Genomic DNA, 6,934 nt, shown 5'->3' on the forward strand with positions numbered 1-6,934 from the left:
CTAGATGCTTCAGAGAAGCTGCTATCAATTTGGCCTATAAATTTATGTAAGGTAGCCAGGTGAAGTAATGAGAGCACTATAGAATATCTAGAAGACTTCCCCGAAGCCTATAGAACCTAGACTACATTTGACCCAGGAACAAATGGAAAGAAACTGCCCTGATCTCTCTTTGGAGATTCAGTGCTTGGATGGTTTTGCTGGTAAGCAACTACTGTATAAGTTCATATGGGAAAAATTATATGACTGAGAGCCTTGTGGCACAGCCCCATTCCATGAGCCCTGGGTAAACAAAAGGAGGAGGGGAAAGCCAGAAAATTTTGGTGGACACAGGTCACAAAATTCTGTCTTGAAACAAGCACTGGGGCCAATTTCAAATAAAAACACAGGTACAGGGCAATGGACACCAAGACCTGTCCATGGACTAAGCAAAGAAAGATTGATTTTGGAGTAGGTCAGATAATCCATTCATTCATGTATATTTCTGGTTGCCCATACTCTCTGATGGAAGAGATTTTCTCACCAAATGGGAGCTCACAACCACTTTGACTCAGAAGGAGTATAAATGCTAGATATGTATGGCTCCATCCATGTTGTCACTTTACCCCTGGAACAAACACCCACCCCTCTAAGACTCTCTTTCCCTTCAGAGGTTCCTGGAAGAAGTTTTTGAGGTATGCGCAAAAAAGGTGCCAAAAGGGAAAGGGAATAACACTCGAAATGTAAATAAGAAATACTCAAGTTAATAATTTAAAAAAAGATTTATTTTAAAATTAAAAAATAGGTGCCAAAAGGACTTGCCCATCATAGTACCTCAGTTCTAGTCCAATTGAAGGGTGAAGTTACCCAAGTCAGAATTGGGAAATACCCAATGTCCAGAGAGTCTAGAACAGGGATTATTCACATATCACTCCTGAATTGGAGACATGTCAGGAGTTCACATGAGACCTGCTACAGGAGCTGAGTCAGCTGGGCAAACAAGTGTCTGCTAAGAAGGCCCAGCTTTGTCAACTTGAGGTCACCTACTTTGGGTTCATATTCAAGGGGGGGCAACACATAATGTTAAATGCCCAGATGCAATCCATCCTTAGCATCCATCCCATCATGAAGAAAGTATGGGAATTTCTGGGATCTGTCAGACTCTAGGTTTCAGGTTTCACTGAGATAATCAAACCACTCTATGAGGCCACCGAAGGGTCAAGAAGATATGATAGAATAGATCTCTGAGATAGACATGGCTTTTAATACCTTGAAAAAAGTCTTGTTGGAGTCACTGGGCCAGGCCTTTCTGGATATACACATACCCTCCAACCTGTACATAGGTGAAATTGAAGGGATAGCCTAGGGGGTTCTCACTCAACAGTTGGGCCATGGAAAAGAACAGGGCTTATATATCTGAGAAACTGAGCCTGGTGGCCCAAGGATGGCTAGCCTGCCTCTGGATCTACTACTGTCCTTCTCATTAAGGATGCTGACAAGGAAACTGTAAAACAGAAATTTGCTATCACCACCTACCATGGTATTGTAGTGAGCCTCGAGAATCCTCTTGACAAATGGCAGTACAATGCCAGATTGGTGTACTTCCAGGTGCTACTTTTGCAACCCCTTCACATAACATATAACCCATCATCTGCCCTAAACCCAGTCCCCTTGCTACCTAGCTTATCTTCAAATGCACAGGAGGTTTGCTCTATAGATTGGAGCATATCTAGAACCAAACAAAATTAAGTATGCAGGGATGGCAATGGTTGACATGGACTCTTTTGTTTGGGCAACTCCTCTGTTGTCAGGCACAGCAGTCTAAAAGGCTGAGATGACAGCTCTAACTCAGGTTTTGAAGTTGGCAAAGGGGACCATAGCCAACATTTATACTGACCGCAGATATCAAAAGAGAGGATTGTTGACTGGTGAAGTGAATATCACCAAAAGTAAAGAAGAAATATTTGCTTTGTTGGAGGCACTGTGGCTTCCTCTCAAAGTGGACATAATTCCTTGCCCTGGACGTCAAAAAGGAACATCAGAAACAGTCTGAGGAAACAGACAACCTAATGAAGCCAGAAGAGAGGCCCCAAACTTCCAAAATATATGTGTGTGTGTGTGTGTGTGTGTGTGTGTGTGTGTGTGTGTGTGTGTATAAATCCAAACAGCTTTATATGAACATTTTCACTGCAAGGAGTCATTGGTTTGGTTAAAGGTTTCTGGTTTCTGAAACACTCTAAGACTGACTCCTCCATGATGTCCTGTAGCTGGTAGATTTAGTAGGTTGTGGGGTGGACGGTATCAAAGCACTGGATCTGGATGTGGATTGGAGCAGGGTACATTCGTCCAGGCCTTGTGTCCTGGCTTTCTTGTTATTATTTTTAACAGCAGAGTAGCACTCTCTTTTGTGAATGTACCACCTTATCTTTATTCAGTCTTCTATTGAGTGTTATCTAGGTTTTTCTAATTTCTGTTCTTGAAGAATAAAGAAGCAATGAATATGGTTGACCAAGATCCCTGTGGTAGAAAGAAGCATCTATTGGGTATTTGCCCAGCAGTGATAGAGGTAGTAACTTAAGGTAAACTGAGTCCTATCTTTCTGAGGAGTGACAACAGTAATTTACATAGTGGCTGTAAAAATTGTCACTGCCACCAGCAATGCAGGAGTGTTCTTATTGCACTGCATCCTAGTCAGCAGTAGCTTTCACTCATGTTACTGATCTAGACCATCCTTACTGATGTAAGATGGAATCTTAAAGTAGTTTTGATATTCATTTCCCTGATATCTAATAATGTTGAACATTTCATTAGGTGATTTTCAGCCATTTGAATTCTTGTCTATTCTGAGTTATCTATTTACATCTATGTCTTGTTTTTAGTTGTATTATTAGATTTTTCAATAATTTTATTTTTCTTGGATATTTTATGTATTTACATTTCAAATGTTATCCCCTTTCCCCTCTGTACTATACCGCATCCCCCTTCACCCTCCTATGAGGATGTACCCATTCCCACCCCCTACTCAAAGTTCAACACCCTGGGGAATCAAGCCTTCACAGGACCAAGGGCTTTTCCTCTCACTGATGCTGGACAATGCCATATTCTGCCACATATGTGGCTGGAGTCATGGGTCCCTCTATAAGTATTCATTGGTTGGTGGTTTAGTCACTGAGATATCTGGTGGCATTTGTTTGGTTGATATTGTTGTTCTTCCTATGGTAATGCCGACTCCTTCAGTTCCTTCAGTCTTTACTCTATGGAGATTGAGGCTCCTGTGTTCAGTCCAATGGTTATCTGCAAGAACCCTCATTTGTATCAGTAGGGCTCTGGTAGAGCCTCTCAGGAGATACCCTTCTCTGGCTCCTGTCAGAAAGCAGTTCTTGGCATCAGGAATAGTGACTGGGTTTGGTGGAAGCATATGGGATGAATCATCAGGTGGGTCAGTCTCTGGATGACATTTCCTTAGGTCCCTGCTTCACTATTTGTCTCTGTATTTCCTCCTATGAGTATTTTGTTCTCCTTTTTAGAAGGAATGAACCATCCAAATTTTAGTTTTCCTTCTTGGGCTTCATTCTGCTACATACAGCCATCCAGGAAATTTTGATAGACATTGCATTGAATCTCTATAGTACTTGTAGTAGGATATATGTTATTTTACTATGTTAATTCAACTGATTCATGAACATAACAGAACTTTTTCTCATCTAACACAATCAATTTGTTCAATGCCTTGAATTTTTTTTAATCATACAATGCTGAATTACAAAGCCAGCTTGATTTTGATGATCATAGTTTGATGCAATTTAGTCTAGCAGCTTTAAATGCTTGGGACAAAATTGAATGGTCCTGAGAGAGGTCTGTGTTATTTATTGTAATTATACAGGGTCCAAAGGAAGTCTTCCCTGATTTTTCGCAAAGATTGACTTCAGCAATAATAGAATAATATCAGATTCAGAAGTCATAAAACACTGATTGAATCTTTGGCTTTTGAAAATTGAAATTCAGATTGAAGGGTGTGATTAGACATGTAAAGGCAAGATCAGCCCCAATAGATGAATATATTAGAGATACAGCTGATATTGGATCTCATCTTTATAGTGATAATATGATAGAAGTAATTTCTAAAGGTATTAAGAAAAATCAAAATGGCAGATATTTTTTAAACCATTAAAATTTATTAAACTTCATATGTAAAACCACAGGCATGGCACACTATCCTTAAAGTCCACTGTGCTATTATCATCCTGGAAAAGTGGTTTCACAGGTAACAGTAAGATTACCTCTGTCTTCACTGAAGTATCTCAGAAACTGTCACTCAGGACAAGTCTCCTGATTCAAACAAAATGATGTAGATACAAAATAGAAACACTCTATTTGTTCACACAAACACAACAGGTTCTGCTTTGCATGTTTTAGATTTTTGAGAAAAATCTCACTAGGTAGCCCAAGATAGCCTTGAACTTGCCAAGTAACCTGAGCTGGCCTTACCTTTGTTATCCACCTGGATTTGATTCTAGAGTTCCAGAAACCCTATTTTTGAGCCATTTCTGTTGATAAGAATCCAAGCTGCATATCTCAGTGTTATCCTGATTTAACATGAAGGCTAGCATATAGGAAACAAAGCTAAGTCCTCTCACACAGCAAAATGTTCTTGGAATGACTACTGTAAATCAGTGTCTCTTCTTGACATACATACTCTCCAATATCTGCTTGATGGAACACGACCACTGCAATGAGGTCCACTTTACTGCACTCTTGGGTAGACTTCGCTGCCACCCTAAAACCCAAAGGAACATCTGCCATGGAATAAACCACTACTCCCTTGTACTGAGACGTGTATTCAGTGATTCGACTCAGGCAGAATTTCACACATGTTTTCCACACAAGAAGGAATGCTCTGCTCCAGGCTTCCAGGCTTTATTCATACTTGGCATAGGGTGCAAGGTAATCCAGTGTTGTAACATGCAACCAGAATGTGTGAGTCTTAGTAAACTTTCCAAAACACGTCCCTAGGGACACTAGCTTATTCTGGATATGTTGGTATCCAGTTTAGGGCTCATCTCACTCACATAATACACTTGGTCTTTGTGGAGCTGGAAACAGTAGGTGCCATGCAGTCTGTCCAGTAGGAGTTGTAGATTCTCTCCAATGTATTTTGCAATCTTCTCAAGCAGAACCCAGGCATCTTTCTCAGTCAAAGGACTGTTTTTCAGTGAATGGCCTCTTTTTTCCCTAGCTTGGCTCCCGGGATCTTCATGCCTAATGGGAGATATTCTAATTGTGGTAAGGAAGGTCATTTGAAAACGGATTATAGGCAAGACATGACTAGAAACATTTTCTTTAAACCTAGAAACAATACAGAGAGAAAACTTCAGCCTTCTGGAAAAGGCAAAAAGTGTGTCAAAGTCTGACACTGGACTGATGAATTCAAATCAACCAGGGATAGGCAAGGTTACCCTTTAACATCAGAAAAGGAGTGCTCCTTTTGGCCCTGGTATCAAATTTGATTTAATCATTCTGTGCTGGTAAATGTGGTGTGTTGGAGGGGCCTGAACAAGCTAGAATAGATTGAAGACCCTGATTTAACCTGTTTCAGATTAGCTTCTGTCTGTGTTTTAGGAGATTACTAACATTTCCCTGGCACTACACTCCAAGACTATGGACTATGATCAAATACTCCTTGGTTTTTGATTTGACAGGTAGTGCATTGTGTGTGCTGAGGTTTCAGCCTGAATGACTTACACTAAAAGTCTGGTAGCATCTTATACATGTCCTGGACACTGAATCAGCTGGTCCTGGCTTAATTCTATCTTTCCAAATAGAAGTTGTATTACCCATCTTTGTGAAGACATAATAACCCAGGTGGGGGCTTCACATTTCTTGGAATGTTGATTACAAACTTCATCGTTTGTCCATAAATGCTAAAAGTCCCTTCAACTATGCTCATCTTGAAGTAGAGCCTGGGCAGGTCTTCAGGGAGAAACCAATGACCATGGGAGAGTAGAAAACTCAATAAATGAACTTTTTGAATCCCCTCTATTGGATTTACAGAAACATATTTTTTTGTTATATTACAATTCTTGATGTAGATGATTTTGACCTCTAAGTAATAAAGATTGCTCTGTCTTATATTCTGCAGTGCTGGGATTAGAGACCTGAGCTCCCCCATGCACTGATACAACAAATTATCGGTTACATCAGTCTCAGAAACACAGTATTATATGCTCTGTGTCCTTCTTGAACCAAATTTTCTTTAGAAAAATTGGTTAAGAATTTTTATTTTATTATTGGATATTTTATGTATTTACTTTTCAAATTTTATCTCCCTTTTGGTTACCCTCTCTCCCATCCCCCTCCTCCTGCTTATATAAGGATGTGCCCCTTAACACTTTTCTCTCCTGCCTTGATGCCCTGGCATTCTTCTACACTAGGGAATCTAGCCTTCACAAGACCAAGGGCTTCTCCTCCCAGTGTTGGCAGATAAGGCTAACCTCTGCTACATATGCTGCTAGAGCCAGGGGTCCCTCCATGTGTACTCTTTGGTTGGTGGTTTTGTCCCTAAGAGCTCTGAGGGCTCTGGTTGGATGATATTGTTTTTCTACCTATGGTGTTCCAAACCCCTTCAGCTTCTTCAGTTCTTTCTCTAACTCTACCATTGGTGTCCCATGGTTAGCTGCAATCACCCCCATTGTATCTGTAAAGCTCTGGAATAGCATCTTCAGGAGACATTAATATCAGGCTCCTGTCAGCAAGCACTTCTTGGCCTCTGCAATAGTACTGGATTATGGAAATGTACCACAGTTTCTGTATCCATTCCTCTGTTGAAGAACATTTGGGTGCTTTCTAGCTTCTGGCTATTATAAGTAAGGCTGCTAGGAATATAGTGGTGCATATATCCTTGTTATATTAGAGGATAGTACTATGTCCAATTCAGATGAACTGCCAGATTGATAACTGC

The 6,934-nt window shown here is 40.4% G+C and overlaps 1 pseudogene; it reads right to left on the reverse strand.

Moving 5' to 3' along the window:
- Nucleotides 1-4,599: 4,599 nt before the first annotated feature.
- On the reverse strand, nucleotides 4,600-5,881 carry Nip7-ps11 (nucleolar pre-rRNA processing protein NIP7, pseudogene 11; annotated as a pseudogene).
- Nucleotides 5,882-6,934: the final 1,053 nt, after the last annotated feature.

Source organism: Rattus norvegicus, chromosome 2, assembly GCF_021556685.1.
Source record: "Rattus norvegicus strain SHRSP/BbbUtx chromosome 2, alternate assembly SHRSP_T2T, whole genome shotgun sequence".
NCBI classification, from domain to species: domain Eukaryota; kingdom Metazoa; phylum Chordata; class Mammalia; order Rodentia; family Muridae; genus Rattus; species Rattus norvegicus.